Source organism: Lissotriton vulgaris, chromosome 2_1 (genome assembly GCF_964263255.1).
Source record: "Lissotriton vulgaris chromosome 2_1, aLisVul1.2, whole genome shotgun sequence".
Taxonomy (NCBI): Eukaryota; Metazoa; Chordata; class Amphibia; order Caudata; family Salamandridae; genus Lissotriton; species Lissotriton vulgaris.
This window is the reverse complement of record NC_141687.1, coordinates 302,931,956-302,953,254: the sequence shown is the minus strand read 5'-3', so window position 1 is coordinate 302,953,254 and position 21,299 is coordinate 302,931,956. Positions and strand designations below refer to the sequence as shown.

Genomic DNA, 21,299 nt, shown 5'->3' with positions numbered 1-21,299 from the left:
ATGCCTTTCCACACAGTTTATATGCCACACACAAAGCTCCACTGGAACTCCTGAAGTTCACCACACCAACTAATACTTCTTAGCTGGGTCTAAGGTTTCATCCAAGTCACAGCAAAGAAACCAGTACAGCAAGAGATGCTATCCAATGTCTAAAAGAACCACCACCGTTGGCCGAAAACGCCAACCGAGACACATCCAAAGAACACCCAAAGCAAAGTTCCGGTAACACGATAACACCATTATCGCCTAACCCCCAAAGCAAACAGGAACCAAAAGGTAGCAAACAGCGTTCTGCTGCTAAGAACTGTGGTGCAAGCACCCTTACCACACCAGGACCGAAGAACTCTGAATCAGAAACTGCACCAGGACAGGAATACCCGACAATGATCCCCGGCCGCCATTCTCTTTAAAGAAGTTCCTCGCGAGAATGCAGCGCGTCGCGGAGGATCTCGGGAACTGTAGTTCTATCCCGGAGCACGCCGGGAAATGTAGTTCGCGAACCCCGCGATCGTGACATCATCACTGGCCTGAATAGGCTCTGGAGAACTGTCTAATTCCATGAAGGATTCAGAAAAGGGGGTGGTGATGAACAGAGTGTCTGAATTAAGCAGACCACTCTTACCCAGTCCAAAGATCAGGGCTTGATCCATCACCGTTATTTATCTCACTGCACCATCCCAGCTCAGAACCTGGCTATATGCAAATCAGTCTGTCCCTGGCCCAGTGCATCATGGGAACAGGGCAGACTAAACTACCAAGCCAATTCTTCACCAGAAAGGAGACAAGCTACCGGGGAATGGTTTCTGGCATTTCAGCCGTCTTCGGCCCGGCTTGCTTGAATCCTGATGGTGCAGTGAGAAAGGGACTCATGTCTGAGTATACCCTGCCACACCTATAGTGGCCAAAAACGATTCAGAAAAGGGGGTGGTGATGAACAGAGTGTCTGAATTAAGCAGACCACTCTTACCCAGTCCAAAGATCAGGGCTTGATCCATCACCGTTATTTATCTCACTGCACCATCCAAGCTCAGAACCTGGCTGTATGCAAATCAGTCTGTCCCTGGCCCAGTGCATCATGGGAACAGGGCAGACTAAACTACCAAGCCAATTCTTCACCAGAAAGGAGACAAGCTACCGGGGACCGGTTTCTGGCATTTCAGCCGTCTTCGGCCCGGCTTGCTTGAATCCTGATGGTGCAGTGAGAAAGGGACTCATGTCTGAGTATACCCTGCCACACCTATAGTGGCCAAAAACGATTCAGAAAAGGGGGTGGTGATGAACAGAGTGTCTGAATTAAGCAGACCACTCTTACCCAGTCCAAAGATCAGGGCTTGATCCATCACCGTTATTTATCTCACTGCACCATCCCAGCTCAGAACCTGGCTACATGCAAATCAGTCTGTCCCTGGCCCAGTGCATCATGGGAACAGGGCAGACTAAACTACCAAGCCAATTCTTCACCAGAAAGGAGACAAGCTACCGGGGACCGGTTTCTGGCATTTCAGCCGTCTTCGGCCCGGCTTGCTTGAATCCTGATGGTGCAGTGAGAAAGGGACTCATGTCTGAGTATACCCTGCCACACCTATAGTGGCCAAAAACGATTCAGAAAAGGGGGTGGTGATGAACAACCACCCATTGTTGTAAATATTTTTGTCCACCCTAAGTGTGGAAGGGTATTCTCAGATGTGAGACCCTTGCTCATTGCACCATCAGGATTCAAGCAAACCGGCCGAAGACGGCTGTAATGCCAGAAACCGGTCCCCGGGAGCTTGTTTCCTTCCCAGTGTAAGAATTGGCTTTTGTAGTTTGGTTTGCCCTGTTCCCATCATGCACTGGGACAGGAACGGACTAATTTGCATACAGCCAGGTTCTGAAACTGGGATGGTGCAGTGAGCTAAAAAACGGTGTTGGATCTAGCCCTGATCTCTTGACTGGGTGAGAGCTTTCTGCTTAATTCAGAGACTCTGTCCCTCACCACCCCTTGTTGTAAATATAATTCCATGAAGGGGCTAATGCAGCCAAGAGAGGCAACCAGGGGTTAACTGGAAGAGAAGAGGGAGGGCTGTGGAGGGAAAACACACCCAGGGGCATGTCCTAGATTACAAGCGCACCGGAGACCAGAAGAAACCTGGGGCAGGCAAAGACCGGTAGCGTTGAGACTCGTGAGGCCACAGAAGAGGAAAAACCATCAGCACTTCACCTTTGGGCAGTAGAAGGTGATCGCAAGCGTGAGAATCCTCAGAGTGGGGAGCGCAATGGCCGAAACCACCAGAGAGACACCTGCGGGGGGGGAAGGCAAATGGAGTGTGACGCAGGGAGAGCAGAGCCCAAAGCAGGGACGCGCTAGAGCGCGGAAGCGCCGACCACGAGCGCGGCAAGAAACTGCACAATAAGCAATGAAATACACTGTAAAGACATGAAATACAAGCATAAAAACAACGTATAACAGTGGGAGCAAAAGATAAGTCACTTATCTGACTGCAAGCAGCAAGAAAAGAGGAAGCTCCGTTGTCAGATGTGACGTTATATACAAACTAGGCAGCAAAATCGCCTCCTGGTTCAACGATGATCTTAAGAAATCGAAGAAACTCTGTCGATCCCTCGAGAAGGCCTGGAAAAAAGACCCAAACACCAGCACCAGAGACGCCTTTAAAAACGCCACCCGCAGACACCACCAACTAATCCGGTCTGCCAAGAAAGCCGCATTCAAAGACCGACTGGATAACAACGCTCACAACAGCAAGGAATTATTCAATATCGTCAAAGAATTTACCAACCCATCAGCCAACTCCAACGACATCATCCCCTCCCAAGCCCTCTGCGACTCTCTAGCTTCCTTCTTCCACAACAAAATCGCTGACATCCACAACAGCTTCGATAACCGACCCGGAGACCAACCCACCCAACCTGATGCAGGACCTTCACCCCCCTTGAACATCCTTAACGACTGGAACCCAATCTCCTCTGAGGACACCATCCGCCTGATGAACTCCATCCACTCCGGATCCCCAACTGACCCATGCCCTCACCATATCTTCAACAAAGCAGACTCCATCATAGCACCACACCTCCGAGATGTCATCAACTGCTCCCTCAACTCCGCCACCTTCCCGGAAAGCTGGAAACACGCGGAACTCAGCGCCCTTCTGAAAAAACCCACAGCTGACCCCACCGAACTCAAAAACTACTGCCCCATCTCGCTTCTTCCATTCCAGGCCAAAGTCATCGAGAAAGCGGTCAACAACCAGCTCGCCACCTTCCTCGAAACAAACAAATCCCTCGACCCTTCACAGTCCGGTTTCCGAGCCAAACACAGCACTGAGACCGCACTTATCGCAGCAACAGACGACATTCGAACTCTACTAGACAATGGAGACACAGTCGCCCTCATCCTCCTCGACCTCTCCGCTGCCTTCGACACAGTCTGTCATAACACCCTTCTTCAGCGCCTAAGAAACGTCGGAATCCAAGGAAAAGCATTGCAATGGATCACCTCGTTCCTCACCGGAAGAACCCAGAGAGTCCGCCTCCCACCATTCAAGTCTGAGGCCTCTGAAGTCATCTGCGGCGTGCCACAAGGATCGTCACTCAGCCCCACCCTCTTCAACGTTTACATGAGCCCCCTTGCGGCCATCGCTCGCCAACACAATCTCAACATCATCTCCTACGCTGACGACACTCAACTGATCCTCTCACTCACCAAAGACCCTAACACCGCCAAAACCAACTTACACGAAGGAATGAAAGAAGTAGCCGAGTGGATGAAGCACAGCCGTCTGAAACTGAACTCAGACAAAACAGAAGTCCTCATCCTAGGCACCTCCCCCTCCGCCTAGGATGACTCTTGGTGGCCAGAGGCCCTTGGAAAAGCACCCATCCCGACGAACTACGCACGAAACCTGGGCGTCATCCTGGACTCCTCACTCTCGATGACCAAACAAGTCAACGCTGTCTCATCATCCTGCTTCAACATTCTTCGAATGCTCAAAAAAACATTCCGCTGGATCCCCACCGAAACTAGAAAAACGGTCACCCACGCACTAGTCACGAGCCGCCTGGACTACGGAAACACCCTATACGCCGGTACCTCAGCTAAACTCCAGAAAAAACTCCAACGCATCCAGAACGCTTCAGCCAGGCTCATACTAGACATCCCACGCAAAGAACACATCTCTGGTCACCTGAAAAACCTCCACTGGCTCCCCGTCAATAAGAGGATTACTTTCCACCTCCTGACCCACGCTCACAAAGCACTTTACGACCTTGGACCCGAATGCCTCAACACACGACTCTCCTTCTACACCCCCCCCCCCCCCCCGCCAGCTGCGATCTTCCAACCAAGCCCTTGCTATCGTACCTCGCATCAACAAAACCACAATGGGAGGTAGATCCTTCTCCTACCTGGCAGCTAAGACCTGGAACTCACTTCCCACTCACCTTCGTCTCACTCAGAACCACCTAACATTCAGAAAGGAACTCAAAACTTGGATATTCGACAAGTAGCTCCCCACCCCTCTTCAAGCGCCTGAGACCCTCTGGGTATATAGTGCGCTATATAAATATTTTGACTTGACTTGCATATGTTATGATTGGTTAGCATGTCTCGTTCTTTCTTTGTTCCCATTGGTCAGTCTGTTTACCTGGGCCCCTGGGAACTGGAGTTTTTCACTTATCTTGACTGCTATTGAATAAAAGCAAGATAAGAAAAGCATAATAGGAGCCTCCCGTCTTGCCATAAAATTTAAGAGCGTGACTTAAAACTCCTAAGCTAAAAATCTGTGCTTAGTATAGTGTACCGCCTGACTGGTATTTTGCCTCTTCTGTCATTGTATCCAGATATATAAGACAACAAGTAACGTTACAGCTGTAACAAGCCAGACAAGGCTATGTCAATGGTGGTTAGTTGCATAAAATAACAAAGCAGCAATCATGGCTTCCTTGAATATAATATTGAAAATGCATCAGTTCTAAAATGGCGAGACTGTGAAAGTACTCTAGCCCCTTCTTTTTAACTTCTTTCACCAGCTTCTTTTCTTTAACTGGATTCTCATGTAGTAGCATTGGCGTTTTTGCACATTTCTCATGTCTGACAGAATGACCTGCCTTAGACGGAGGGTGGGGGAGGCCAAACACATGCTTTGAAGCCCATACTGGCCCATTGTCATTCTGTATGTAACAATTCAGCATACAGAATGACAATGGGTGGGTGGGGCTGCTCTTGTGCTCCGAGGAGTAGGGCAAGCCGGCCCCTTAAGAGAGTTGAGGCTTCATGCAGGGAACAGTGCTGTTTCCTGCAATGCCCAAAATTACGGACAAAAGGCATCCGTAAAAGGGATTCTCACAGACAACGGACGTGAGGTCTAAATTACGGACGGTTGGTCACCCTAGGTGGGGGTAGTCCAAAGACCGAATAAGAAAAATTAAATAATTAATACCTATTCTGTCGACTCAAAAAATTCTCCCCACACCCGGCCGCACCCTGCCCCGCCCAACCGCCTTTACCTGTGCCGGCCTCCGCTGAGTCAGGGTCTCCTCCAGCCAGTAACACAAGCAACCCCAGACCAGTATTGACCTGATTTTTTAATTTGTTTTATTTTTAATTTGTTCCTATCGTCTAAGATGGGGAACCTTCTTACGCAATCCAATTTCTATTGTAAGTTTCTGGATCAGGCTCCTCGTCACTCAGCTCCCTTTGCATGCTCAAGGCCTCATAAGGAGACAACATCAATTGTAGAGGTATAAAGCCATAAATACATATTAGACTTGCTCCACCTAGCTCCCATGTACTAGGCGATATATGGCTATAGAAAATAAACGAGATACATACTTCTTGGTATTGCGCAAATCAGGGATCTAGCATGAGGTGCATTGCATGGCTATCTCGTCCAGGAGGGACAATTACATTGCATCCACTACATTACAGATGAACCCACTGGGGACCGTTTGTAAACATGTTACGCTGGAAGTCAGCACTTCGCAAGGATTATTATTTTGCTTGTAAGTATTGTGCATACATAAAACTGAACTGGAGAGAGATAATTAGAACACTTAAACAGGCTATTGGATGGGAATTAGCGGTTACTCCCCGGAAGACGCTGTTGGGCCTACTCCGGGCCCCCGCCAAAAAGAAACGTAGTTGTAAATTTCTGGCTAAGCGTCGCATTGCCATTAAATGGCTAAACACATGAGGAATGGTTGCGGGATATGATGGAATGGGCTACTGCAGAAAAATTGTAGATGAAACCAGTTAGAAGAGAATAAAAACTAAAAGATGACCTGAGAGCATGGAGGCAGGTGATGTTAGAGCTCAGTAACAGGAAAACACACTTGTCCAGGAGGGTACACCTGACTAAAACGATCTGACACACACCCACCACATGTGCCACTTTCATTCTATAAACTTTTGATCACTTTAAACCAGGATCCATCTATCTTTGTTGAAATCTGCAAAGTGGATTGTTCGGTAAGTGCGGCAGATCCTTAATTATCCAGGAAGGGTTAGAGCTGCAGAACCTCATAATTTCAACGGGCCTCCCTATAGAGAGATGGTAAAGGGGTTTCCTCCTCCGCTGCTGCTTTACTTGGGACATGAGCCTTAAAACGGAGAATAGGAGTCCGCCATTCGCTGATGTCTGCAGTAGGCTCAGGAGACACCAAGTGGTTTTCTGAAAGCTGTGTGCAAACATTGACCTCGGTCTTCGGATAATTAGTCCTGAACACGCTGCGGCCTTCTTCGCCAAAGAATGCATGTTGTGCCGGCTTCAGTTGTATTCATCTGTTTTTGTGGATTATTTTAAGGACTATTGATATTCTCTTAGTAAAAGGGCGCCCTTCAGGGCTCAGATAATTTTTCCGCTAATGGATTTCCGCGTCTTGAAAAGAATATTTTCTAGTGCTCCGGTGTTGCTAAGGCCATTATTCCATAATATCTCATTCGGTTGCCAGGAAATGGGTTTATATTTCGGTGCTTCATACTTTTAGGGCTTAATGAGAATTGCGCACACGACTCATTGGGCTGTTCTTGCGCACTGCGTTCATTAATATAGAAGGTTTTCTATTGGAGACCATGACTGGTGACCGTCCGTTGACCCTACCAACACAATAAAAATTGCAGACACCCCTGTGATTTTATTTCTATTTTTAATTTCATTTTGTTTTACGAAAGCACAACCATAAACATAAAATAAGGCCTGTCAAAAAAAAAGAAAGTCTCATTATGCATTGTATTTAGATTTATTTTATAGTAACCCTGCTGGACCTGTTAGCCTTAGGGTGGTCTTCTCCCAAACTGTTTGCTTTTACCCTCCTAATTTTCTGAATTCGTTTTTGCTAGCATTAGGACTCTGTGCACCGTACCACTACTACCTTGCTTGTGCTCATTCCCTAAAATGTAGTTAAATTGGCTTACAACCTATTGGCATATTTCATTTACTTAAGTCCCTTGTAGACTGGTTTACCATATACCTTGGGCCTGTAAAGTAAATACTACTATTCTGCGTAGAGCACTTATTGTGCCGCCCACTTAAATAGCCCATTAAACATGTCCCAGATCTGCCATTGCAGCGTGAACACAGTTTTAAACTGCCAATTCGACTTGGCAATATAACCACCTTGCGAATCCTTAAACTCCCTTTTTATTGCATATTAGTCACTCCTAAGGTAGGCCATAGGTAGCCAACAGGGCAAGGTGCATTGTAATTAAAAGGTTTGACATGTACTTTTAAGTTTGACATGTCCTGCTAGGAAAAAACTGCTAAATTAGTTTTTCACAGCTGGGTTGTCTTTAATCGGAAATTAAAATTTTAAGGTACATTTTTAAAATGCCACTTTTAGAAGTATTGGCTACAAAAAGGGGTGTGGCACTATTGCACTCCGCTAGAATGGGCCGGTAAATACTGAAAACACAAAAAATCTAGCTGACCGCTTTTAGTGCTGTTATTTATTTAAACAGACTACACCCAAACTCTACATTTTCTTGGTCTACATAATTTAATATGTGTAATACTACATTTTGAAGACCAAGACAATTTAGAGTTTGGTCGAAGTCTGTTTAAATAAATAACAGAACTAAAACGGTCAACTAGATTTTTTGTTTCCAGTACTTTTAGAAAGTTTACTTTTTCCTGCCTTAACTATTTGGTGCCTGCAACCTGTTCCTGGGTCACATGACTGGGTGTAGTTGACAGTTGGACTTTGTTCATTCCTCTCAGTCAGCCACACAATACGAGTGGTTAGGTGAGCTTGGATGGGGCAATTGCTGGCAGGTTGGGGGAGAGAAGAGCCGAGCTGGGCATAGCCCCACTTGCAACTGAATAGGCTTTGCCCTGACTTCACCCAAAGGCATTGTCACCACTGCATTGTTCATGCAACCAGCTTGGAACTATGGCAGGGGATGCAGGAAACTTCAATCTTTTCAGAGGGAATTCTCGGGAAACTTCTACTTCATAGAAGGCACCAGTTATAAAAATAGGACCCATAGACCCACTCTTCAGTACCCTTTTTAACCTGAGGAAGGACGCTCATGGAACCGCTTGCTGCTGTGGCCAGCTTTGTACTTCTGAAGACTGCTTTTCTACCTCGTGCCAGCCTTGAACCCTCAGTGGGTTGCCCTCCTGCTTGAGCCCTATTCCACTTATTGAACCCAAGACTACCAGAAGAACTCCAAGGGCTAGTTGGCTGGCCTCCTGATCAGAGCCTCGGGGGCAGAAAAAGTTCCAACCATCTTGAACCCGCACTTGGACCCAGCCTGAGTAAAATCTAACCCCTATAATGGTGCCCCTCCAGTCCTCGACTCTTGGTGTGGTGTTAAAAGTACCCAGGTAGCGAAAATCTTAAAAGTTGGACTTCAAAAAGTTCTGGCTGAAAACTGCTACAAGAACTGAGAGGAGACTGGGGCCAACCTGCTTTTCTGTCTGCCCACTATACATCGTCGGTTGGCCTGACTATGCTGCAGCTCCAGCTACATTCTTCTCTACAGCAGCAAATCCTGTTCAGTGGTCCTTCACCAAAGGGGTATACAGCCTTGTGTAACTCATCACATACACCCTTCAGCTTCATCTCACTGGCAATTTTCGACATCTAAAAAAAAGAGACTAAGTCAGAGCGTAAAAATCTTCACCACAACTTTGACAAGTGGCTCAATGATGACGACATTTCTCACTGAGACACTGCCTGCAGCCTTGCCCTGCTGCACTTCTACCTGCACAGAAGCTTTTTCTTCCAATTCTTCTTACTCTGAAGTTAAGCACGGATCAGCCCCAATCCACTTTTTGTATACGACTCGCATCCCATTGCGGTTGGCCATATTTTTTTACATTGACCAGATTCGGGCAACTAGATTTCTGTGGTTGGCACTTTGATCTTTTAGGCACTCATTTTTACCGTAAACATGAAAACTCCATAACTCTAGTTTTACTGATTGGATTTTTGTAGTTTTAGTATTTTTAATAGTTTAATAAAATGTACTCTATTTTCAAAATTGGTGTGGGATTATTCTTGTGTTGTATTTTCACTTAGTTACTGTTTGTGTGATGCATAAATACTTTACATATTGTATCTAAGTTAAGTTTTACTGCATTTGGGCCAAGCTACCAAAGGATTAAGAACAGATTAATTTAGTGACTTCAGTGGTTCACCCTGACTGGATTTCTGGCTGTTGCTTGCGGAGGGTTAACACCCCATGCAACTAGCAACACAATTTCTCACAAACCCTACATAACTCTCTCCATTTTGCGAACACTAATTACCCTTTAGCTGCTACTCCTGATGGGTTCAGGTTGGTGTGGATGTTGGATGACCCCTAGGTCTCTTCAAAATGTCTTATCTGCAATCTTTTTGAACTATTCATTTTATGTTTGTCTAACTAATAAATGGGTATGATTTGATTTGGTCTTTTCTAGATATTTGCGCTTAAATCAAATTATCTTTACTTAAGCCAGTCTGTAATTGTCCCCATTCAGAATGTAAGTTGTTTGATACTCATGTTCTGTGGTTAGGAGGCAACTGTGGAAAGTCCTGAAGACTAGACCGAATGACAATGCAGCAATTGTAGTATGTTGCAGCTATTAAAGAAAGGAAAAATACCTTATGCAAACAGAATTGGAATTCCATTGTGCTTGCATGTGAGATTAAGAATGTTAGATTGTTTTGGAGTGCTATTAGAGCGATTACAGACAGTATGGATTTCGTGATGGTCTAGGTAGAATCTCTCTCTGATTGTAGGTAAATGTTACTTCAAAACGCTGCCCAGTGTACCTAGCCTTCATGGATTTATTCTGTGCATTCAACTGTGTAAATTGGTCTAAGCTATGGCAAATTCTTTTCAGTGCAGGGCCACAATTAGTCTTTGGTGTTCTTCCTCGCTGATTAAAATTTTGATGTGAAGGGTAGGGTGCGTTTTGGCTCAAATGGTGAGCTTTCTGTCCCTTTTAAGTTAGGGCATAGAGTGAGAAAAGGATGTGTTTCAGCACCTATTTTGTTTTTCCTTTATAATAATAATTTGAATAAGCACCTAGTGAATTTGGGACTGGATGTGCCCCTAAATAAACACTTACCAGTACTTGCTCTACTGTATGCGGCGGATGACGCAGTATTACTGGCCAGCAGCTTTTGTTCAGAGGTTTTGTAGATTTTATGTCGGAATTAGATTTGGAGACCAACTTTAATAAGTCGAAAATATTGGTCTGTGAAACCCAAATGCAAACTTTAAGGTCCGTGTCTATTAATGGCAGCATTTTATCTGAGGTTTCTCAGTTTCCATTGTTGTGGGTTGTTTTTAACCACTCCAATTCATTGAGCTATAATCTGTACGCTTGGAATCAGAAATTGATACAGTCGGGGTGCGCCTTGTTCGCCTTATATACTGCTTTAGGTAGCAAACCACTTGTCCCGCTTATGTAAATCTAAAACGGACAACGTGTCCTGGGAGTTCTGTATGGTGCAGGAGTTTGTGGATACTCAAATATGTGGTCTATAGAGCTTGAAGGGAATTAGTGTTTACGCTGACTTTTGGGTGTTCCCGCTCCTGCTTCACTTTAATTTCTCATGAGGAGCTTGACCTCCTGTATGTAGAAGACCTTACTAAAGGAGCTCTATTATTACTTTGGCTTTCAGTTTGGTAAACACTATTGCCCTTTCTAACCAATCTTTCATGATGGATTCTGAATTGTAAAGAATGTCTTAAAATCCCCTTGTGTCTTATGTTAAGGAACCTCTCAAGATCGTGGGGAGATCTGATCTGTTTACGGACCCAGCCGCTATTCGTAAGCCAGCCAGGCATAACATAGAGGTAATGTTTCTCAAGTAAAGATGAATGGAAAGGGAGGATGTTAAATTGCCCAAGTACTCTGTTGGCACTTATGTTAAAATTCAGACATGTCTGGGAACCGAACCTTATTTATTGAAGTTGGGTGGGCGTTGGGATCGGTCATTACTAAGGCTTTTCTGGAACGGGCTTATTCGTTTTCAAATCTTTTTCCCATTGGGTCAATATGATTATTCCAAAATGTGCGTTTGTCCCTGTGATGAGCTCTCTGCCCAGACCCTTTTGCACTTTGTATTCTTTTGTAAATTGTATTGTACATATTCAAAACAATATTTTAATCCTTTACTGAAAAGATGTAGACCAGCTCTGTGTTTTTTTACTGATTCTAAATAGGGATGATATGCAGTGAGCCCCTTTTTAAGATCTGTCATGAAATGCAGCTAGACGTTGCCTTTCTAACCATTAACTTTTTAAAAAATGTATTACATTTTCCTTTTTTTTATAACATATTTTTATTGGAGTTTCATAACATACATAGAAGGCACATCCACCAGCTCTTGCCCGAAAAGGGGCTTACATAATATAACGTTGGTATTACTGCTAGTGTAACGTTGAGAGGAGGCATAGCATTAACTTTGTATGTGATTATGTTGACATGCTCGAGACAGAGCAATAAACGACCTAATTTACACTCTGTCAAGTTCTTGCTTATCATTCATACTAGCTCTATATAGAATGCTCTGTTGGCACGACCAGTTTCAGCTTTTTGCAATAAACCCTGTTCGTCTCTGATTGCCAATTGGACTGTTGCTTAAACCTATTAACTTCCGTGAAATGAACCCCCACCGACTCAGCTGCAATAACCATTTCCACATAACTTCCAGAAACGAAATCATAATACTCTTGTCAATCTCTAGGAGTATGCCACTCAAGTAAAATCAGTGGTTTCAAGTATCGTATCTCCGGACTATCCAATAATCAGGCATAATAATCTTAATGCTTACTATGACACTCCCTCAGCATGTCTGTATATCCATAGCTATAAACTCCTCCAATAGTACATTACAGGCCAGGGACATCATATTTTTGTGCAGGCCTCTGCTCTTCTCTTTGAATTTCCGCACCTTCTGCTCTACCCCATCTAACCATTTCTGTATACCAGTCCAACAGTGACTGAGGTTTAGGAGACTTCCACCGCTTTGTGATATTGCGTTTTGCCAACATAAGAGCAAGATTCATAAATATGCAGACAGGGCCAGACTTTTTGCCTCTAGGGCCTAATCCAAGTATGCAGTACTCTGGTGAGTCATCATTTGGTACAGGTGAAATTTCATGCAAGATTTTATGCACCTTCGACCAATAATGAAGTAATCGCAGGCAGCTCCACAGCATGTGTAACAATTTCGCATTTGGAGCATGGCAACGGGAGCAACTGTCCGCCACTTCAGGGAACATCTTGTGCAACCAATGTGGTGTCAAATAAGCTCTATGCTCAATCATTAATTGAATAAATTTAAACTTGGGGTTTCTGGAGGTTTCCTGGGTTGTTCTAGTAGGGCCTCCCATTCCTTGTCACTAAACTTATGACCTAATTCCGTGGCCCATTTCTCGCTAGTGGAGAGAAGTGGGGTCGCCACCACTGTACGGATGCCTCTGTATAATCATTTGGTTATATGTCTGCCGTTCCCCATCAAGTATTGCATGTTTAATAATTCATGTGTTAAAGGTTCCTGGCCAGTTGGGGCTCATGTGGTGTGATAAACAGGGATATGTGTGCTTGTAATAAAAAGAGTGTGTCTGGTACCCTGTGTCGCCCAACAAAGGCATTGTGGGTCATGATGGTACCCTCAGTAAAGAAAGCCCCGACAGTTGTGACCCCTGCCTCCTCCCAAGCCAGTATAGATCTATATGTGATAGTCCCCGATTGTAGTTGCAGTCCAAGCAACGGTATGTTAGGGGCATATGGTGGCAGTTGCTTTGTGTAACGCACTGCCTTAGTCCAGTGTGCCAACGCCACTTTCAATAAATAAGAGGTAATTGAAGTAGTTGTTCCCTCCGGGAACATAAGCTTATGTAACCGTCCACGCTTCCAAGATTGTTGAGACATATACATTTCTTGTAGATTTCTGCCTACAATCCAGTGTGTTACCCATTGTAACTGGCTGGCGTAGCAGTCCGCCCTCAAGTCTGGTGCCCCCAACCCACCACTCCTTGTGTCCAGTTGTAGTTTCTATAACCCTATTCTCCTGCGCCCATTTCCCCATTTCAATTCATTTAATAATGTGTCTAGCAATTTGAAAATCGGGGCCGGCACAAGCACTAAAAGAAGATTAGTCAAATAATATAGCAATCTGGGTAACACCACCATCTTGCTAATTGCCACTCTTCCCGCCACTGATATGGGCAGGGATATCCAGAATTTTATCTGTGACTTAAGTATCGCGATAGTGCGTTCTAAATTACCGTCCAAGAGGTACTGCGTGTACTGATAGGTGTGTATAAAACAACAATTAGTAGTGGGAAAGGCACTCCTTTACTACCAGTACTCAATGTTAACTTATTAAACAAAAATGTTTCTATGCGTGCTGCAGAAGGAGATGGTGTGTCCAAACTCCATCAATGAAATACATATACAAAGAAATCAAGCGAAACCGCTTGCCCTCTGCGCACTGTAGCAGATCCACAATGGTAAATTATTTACTGGATTTTATCAAATACTAAAACATACTAAACATATTCTATACAAAAAACGCTACAAGTTGCATGTGTTATTAACTTCTTGTCTTTACTAACATGTCATTTAAATTTACTCATGACACACACTTTATGTACAAAATACCATTGGTACATAGATAAATTTCAAGCAACTTTCTTTCAACATAAAGGATAATTCGACAACAAGATACTGTTCATATATTCCCTGCCCAATGCATTTCGGGCCACCTGGCCCTTCGTCAGGGGCGATACCTAAAAAATAAAGAAATAATTGCTATCACTCTAATGAATATGGTTCTTCAAATATGCATAGTACACAGCATGTCACTGTTTGCATTAGTGGAACGTGCTAACAAAATAGTTTCAAACAACCTATAAATTCCTCAACAACATTTTATAATCGTACTCACTTCAAGCCCAGAAAATAGTGTGAAAAAAACAGTCCTGTTCAAGTGTGCCGATGTGGAAAACTTCACACCGTGGCTAAAAAAAATTAATAGTCCGCCTTAGTAATATATAAAAAAAACAACAACAAGAAGCTGCAGCGTTGAACCCTCACCACTTACTAAAAGTGTGTGCGAACCGATGGAAAGTACTGTCTTTCTCTCGACTTCTTGGCAGATTGAAAACGACGGATCACACGGGAGCTGTAAAGTATATCGCTGTGCCCGGAGGGGGCACTCGGGGAAAACCATCTGATAAACAAATGAGGGAAACGCATGCTAAGATCGCAACTCAAACCACTGCATTTCTGAGGAATTACTAATACGTTTACTGTCCGGAAATACATGAATAAGTGCGGTTCCAATGAAACAATGCAAAACGCACCTCTTTAAATGCTGCTGCAAGCATAGGCGATGAACAAGATAACTGACAAACTTCGCCGAACCCAGTGGTAAACAACTGCAACAAACACAGGAAATTCCGTCTTAAATGGGGCTGAACGCCGTGAATATAAACAATCTCAAGGCGGTCACGTCTATAGTGATATCTACCTTTTCTCAACTTTGGGAACAGCTTTGGATTCTCCGGTCGAACATAACTCCTTCCTCACAGTCCCAGCGGTCGGTGAACAAAAACCTCAAAAACGCCACAACTAATGAAGCCGCTCGCAATGTTGACGTAATAATGACGTGCAAACTCAAAACAAACAACGGACTATTGGGCAAAACGAGTCATTCAGTGAAAACACGATGAAGGCGCCATGTTGGTGTGGTGAAAGATGTGTGAATAAACAAACAGTCACTGAAGGAATACAGTACAATATGGTGCTAAGCAATATGGTTATTTTCATGAAAAATGGACTTTGACAAATAACAGTCAGCCTCTAACGAACTGATCTGTGCTGATATCACAAAAAACAAATAAGGTCTACTCAATCGTTGATCCCTTTGGGATCTTGTGTCTAACTTCCTAATCCAGTGGATTTCTCTTTGTAGTAGTGTTTTGGTGAGGCATTTTCCGGGTGTTGGAGTCACCATTTCTAGAATCTGGAATTTTAACTGGGCAATAGTGTGTCTGTTTCTGTCCCAATGTACTGCCAGGCTGCTGTTTGCATTCTTATTACGAATAGTACTCTTATGTTCTGATATCCGTATTTTAATTTTTCTCTCTGTTTTCCCCACATACAGTAGTCCGCAAGGGCATTTGATGGCATATATCACGTTCATGGAATTACAGTCTGCATTGATCTTAAGGGGGATGGTTTCGCCCGTGTGTGGGTGTTTTACTGAATCCGTAACAATCACATTGTTGCAATGAATGCAGTTCTGGCATTTTTTCATTCCTTTACAATTACTTGGAGTCTTCATGGTATTGAATTTCAATAATTGTTTGATGTTACAAGACCTTTTGTAGGCAAAAATGGGTTTATGTATAAACAACTCTTTGAAATCTGTCTCATTACTCAACAGTTCCCAATGAGAAATGATGCTTTTCTTAATTTCCTGTGAGCAAGTTGAGTATTTAGACACAAAAACCTGGCGGTGTGGTTGCTCTCTGTTTTTTTTAACCAATAATGATTCCCTTGGTAGTTTGTCAACCTTTTCCTTCGCTGTCTGCAATACAGTGACAGGGTACTTTTTTGATACGTATTTACTGTAAATGGTGTTTATGTTCGTGTGAAGGGTCTCATCCTGAGAACAAATTCTTTTTGCTCTTAACATCAGAGAAAATGGCAAATTGTCAATCAAATTCTTGGAATAGAAACTGTTATATGCAAGAGCAGTGTTTTTATCGGTGGCCTTGTGATATACCTCTGTTTCCAAAGTGTCATCACTCAATTTCACTAATACATCCAAGTATGGGATAGCCTTGTTGTCAATGTTATGCGTAAATTGAATGTTCTCATCAAATGAGTTCAACTCAGATATTTTTTGTTCCAACAATATTGTGGAGTTCTGCCAAATCAAAAAGATGTCATCTATATAACGACAATAGAGAACAATGTTATCGGTCCAATCTCTGTCACTCATCAGGAATTGCGCTTCAAATCTTGCCATGTAAGTGTTCGCATAGGCAGGGGCCCCAGAAAAGCCCATGGAAGTACCTTTGTTTTGCAAATAGAATGCGTTATTCCAGTGAAAATAGCTGTGGTGAAGGCTGAAATGTAGGAGTTCCAATAAAAAAACTTTACTCACAGGTAAATTCTCTTGTTGTAGCAAAGCCCATTCAACTGCCTCTATTCCCTCGGAATGTGGAATAGAGGTGTAGAGGACCTTGACATCCAGAGTACATAGACACATCCCTGGTTTGATTACAATTTTTTATAATTTTTGCAAGAAATGTGTTGTGTCTTTCGTGTATGAGTACCACGCCTGTACAAAAGGTTGTAAAAATCGATCAATAAACTGCCCCAGAGGTTCGAAAATGGTGCCACACCCAGTGACAATTGGACGAAATGGTGGATTCAAAAGATTTTTATGGACTTTAGGCAGCATGTAAAGACCCGGTTGTTTTGGAAAAGGAACTGTAAGAAATTGTCTGGTTTTGGTGTTAATCCATTTCATCTCCTCCGCTACATCCAAAATTTTTTCAAGTGTTTCTTTCAATTCTTTTATTGGATCTTTGTCAAGCTTCAAGTAAGTATGGACGTCAGATACGTGTTCATTGACTTTGGTCTCGTAAAATGTCTGATCCATTACCACTATGGCGCCGCCTTTATCGGCTTGCTGAATATGTATCTTAGGATTTTCTGACAGTTCTTTGAGAGTATCCCTCTCATATTTGGATAGATTCCAATGACATTTTTTGTTAGTTTTAATGTTTTTCAAGTCTTTCAAAACCAGATTCTCAAAAGCATCCAAAATCTTGTGTGATGTCGGTGCCTGGAAAGTGGATTTTGGTCTAAACTCCAAAAACTCTGGTGGTTCTGACACTATTTCTTGGTCTGGAAGATTAAAGAAAAAATATCTCAAACGCAAGATTCTCATGAACTTAAAGAAATCAATTTCAATTTCAAGAGGGTTAGTTTGGTAGGTGGGTACGAAGTTCAGTCCTTTATTAAGAACTTTGGTCTGTTGCACAGTGAGATCTTGTGTGGAGATATTGATAACTAAGTTGGTCGAGTGCTCCTCAGGTTGGGTTTTGTTACCTCCTTTGCCTCTCCTGGTTTTCCTTTGGTTTTTCCCGGTGGTTGGGTGGTCTCCGCATCCTGGGCGGAAAAAGACGTTTTGGAAGAGGCTGCTCCTTGATTTTCTGGAGCATCTGGTACACTTGGTGTTGTTGTTACTATTGTTGGAGGTGCCCTATTGGTGTTGGTATCTCCTTCTGTAGCTACACTTTCTTGAGAAGACGTGTTTGGTGTGCGTTTTATGAAGGTTCTCCTCTGCGCGTACACCTCCTCCCACGTGTACACCTCATTCAACTTGTAATCAAGTGTATCTCTCTTGTATTTCCTGAGTTTACCCTCTTGGATCTCTTTAGAGTGCTTCTCCATCCTAGCATTCATTTCTTCCAGAAATTTAGACCAATCTTGCGAATCCATTCTGGTTTGTAAGTCTGATTCAATAAGTGTTATTTCGTCTGTGATTTCCTTGATTACTACAGCTAGTTCTTCCAATAATAAAAGGATCAAGTCCAAGGAACACTTATTCAGCACTGCATACCAGCGGTCCATAAAATCTTTTTTCATGTGGAAGCGAAAAAGCATAGGTTTAATGGGCATTCTAAGACCTCTAGGAATCCTCTTAGCACGGTGATATTGCACAAGAGTGGACGCATGGAGGCGCTGATTTAATTGTCTCTTCGTCAAAAATTCCAATTGTTTCAATTGCTGTGACAAGCTACTCCCCTGCACATTGAAGGACCTTACGTCATGGATCAAGGAGTATATTTCTATGCTTGTTCATTAGTATATGCTAAAATATTAGCTCGATTGTCCGTCAAACTGGTTATGGCATCAAACGACATTCTTTAATAGGGGTGGGTGCTCAATCCCTGTGGACAGGGTACAAAACAACAATTAGTAGTGGGAAAGGCACTCCTTCACTACCAGTACTCAATGTTAACTTATTAAACAAAAAATTTTCTATGCGTGCTGCAGAAGGAGATGGTGTGTCCAAACTCCATCAATGAAATACATATACAAAGAAATCAAGCGAAACCGCTTGCCCTCTGCGCACTGTAGCAGATCCACAATGGGAAATTATTTACTGGATTTTATCAAATACTAAAACATACTAAACATATTATATACAAAAAACGCTACAAGTTGCATGTGTTATTAACTTCTTGTCTTTACTAACATGTCATTTAAATTTACTCATGACACACACTTTATGTACAAAATACCATTGGTACATAGATAAATTTCAAGCAACTTTCTTTCAACATAAAGGATAATTCGACAACAAGATGCTGTTCATATATTCCCTGCCCAATGCATTTCGGGCCACCTGGCCCTTCGTCAGGGGCGATACCTAAAAAACAAAGAAATAATTGCTATCACTCTAATGAATATGGTTCTTCAAATATGCATAGTACACAGCATGTCACTGTTTGCATTAGTGGAACGTGCTAACAAAATAGTTTCAAACAACCTATAAATTCCTCAACAACATTTTATAATCGTACTCACTTCAAGCCCAGAAAATAGTGTGAAAAAAACAGTCCTGTTCAAGTGTGCCGATGTGGAAAACTTCACTCCGTGGCTAAAAAAAATTAATAGTCCGCCTTAGTAATATATAAAAAAAACAACAACAAGAAGCTGCAGCGTTGAACCCTCACCACTTACTAAAAGTGTGTGCGAACCGATGGAAGGTACTGTCTTTCTCTCGACTTCTTGGCAGATTGAAAACGACGGATCACACGGGAGCTGTAAAGTATATCACTGTGCCCGGAGGGGGCACTCGGGGAAAACCATCTGATAAACAAATGAGGGAAACGCATGCTAAGATCGCAACTCAAACCACTGCATTTCTGAGGAATTACTAATACGTTTACTGTCCGGAAATACATGAATAAGTGCGGTTCCAATGAAACAATGCAAAACGCACCTCTTTAAATGCTGCTGCAAGCATAGGCGATGAACAAGATAACTGACAAACTTCGCCGAACCCAGTGGTAAACAACTGCAACAAACACAGGAAATTCCGTCTTAAATGGGGCTGAACGCCGTGAATATAAACAATCTCAAGGCGGTCACGTCTATAGTGATATCTACCTTTTCTCAACTTTGGGAACAGCTTTGGATTCTCCGGTCGAACATAACTCCTTCCTCACAGTCCCAGCGGTCGGTGAACAAAAACCTCAAAAACGCCACAACTAATGAAGCCGCTCGCAATGTTGACGTAATAATGACGCGCGAACTCAAAACAAACAACGGACTATTGGGCAAAACGAGTCATTCAGTGAAAACACGATGAAGGCGCCATGTTGGTGTGGTGAAAGATGTGTGAATAAACAAACAGTCACTGAAGGAATACAGTACAATATGGTGCTAAGCAATATGGTTATTTTCATGAAAAAATGGACTTTGACAAATAACAGTCAGCCTCTAACGAACTGATCTGTGCTGATATCACAAAAAACAAATAAGGTCTACTCGATCGTTGATCCCTTTGGGATCTTGTGTCTGTAACTTCCTAATCCAGTGGATTTCTCTTTGTAGTAGTGTTTTGGTGAGGCATTTTCCGGGTGTTGGAGTCACCGTTTCTAGAATCTGGAATTTTAACTGGGCAATTGTGTGTCTGTTTCTGTCCCAATGTACTGCCAGGCTGCTGTTTGCATTCTTATTACGAATAGTACTCTTATGTTCTGATATCCGTATTTTAATTTTTCTCTCTGTTTTCCCCACATACAGTAGTCCGCAAGGGCATTTGATGGCATATATCACGTTCATGGAATTACAGTCTGCATTGATCTTAAGGGCGATGGTTTCGCCCGTGTGTGGGTGTTTTACTGAATCCGTAACAATCACATTGTTGCAATGAATGCAGTTCTGGCATTTTTTCATTCCTTTACAATTACTTGGAGTCTTCATGGTATTGAATTTCAATAATTGTTTGATGTTACAAGACCTTTTGTAGGCAAAAATGGGTTTATGTATAAACAACTCTTTGAAATCTGTCTCATTACTCAACAGTTCCCAATGAGAAATGATGCTTTTCTTAATTTCCTGTGAGCAAGTTGAGTATTTAGACACAAAAACCTGGCGGTGTGGTTGCTCTCTGGTTTTTTTAACCAATAATGATTCCCTTGGTAGTTTGTCAACCTTTTCCTTCGCTGTGTGCAATACAGTGACAGGGTACTTTTTTGATACGTATTTACTGTAAATGGTGTTTATGTTCGTGTGAAGGGTCTCATCCTGAGAACAAATTCTTTTTGCTCTTAACATCAGAGAAAATGGCAAATTGTCAATCAAATTCTTGGAATGGAAACTGTTATATGCAAGAGCAGTGTTTTTATCGGTGGCCTTGTGATATACCTCTGTTTCCAAAGTGTCATCACTCAATTCCACATGAGCTATTTTGAAAGACCACTTCCCAAAGCCAACCGCATCTGCGTGTACGTTATCCTTAAAGGAATATGCATATGATTTGGTTTTGTTTATTGTTAGGCCTGAAAGCTTTTCAAAATTAGCAAAAATAGCCGGCAAAGGGTTGTAATAGTTAGTGAGGTTATTAAGATATAAAATGATATTGTCCGCATATGCAGAGACTATAGCGAAGTCATACCCACTTGTATGCCCTTGTGTCCTGCCTTGTGACGGATTTTTCATAATAACTGTTCCAGAGCAATTATAAACAATAAGGGAGATAATGGGCAACCTTGTCTCATGCCCCGCCAATTGAATATTGTTTCGAAATGTGTCTTCCTGTTC

The 21,299-nt window shown here is 42.9% G+C and overlaps 1 protein-coding gene across 2 annotated transcripts in view; it reads left to right on the top strand.

The window, feature by feature from the left end:
* RPH3AL (rabphilin 3A like (without C2 domains)) overlaps window positions 1-21,299 on the top strand; it is a 1,157,680-nt gene that overhangs the window by 170,368 nt on the left and 966,013 nt on the right. Inside the window, exon 1 of one of the 2 annotated variants that reach the window (XM_086954991.1) lies at window positions 11,201-11,287. The exons of the other annotated variant lie outside the window; for it this stretch is intronic. The gene's annotated coding sequence lies outside the window, so the exon portion shown is untranslated. Of the gene's footprint in view, window positions 1-11,200; window positions 11,288-21,299 lie in introns of those variants that run through there. 2 annotated transcript variants of the gene reach the window in all.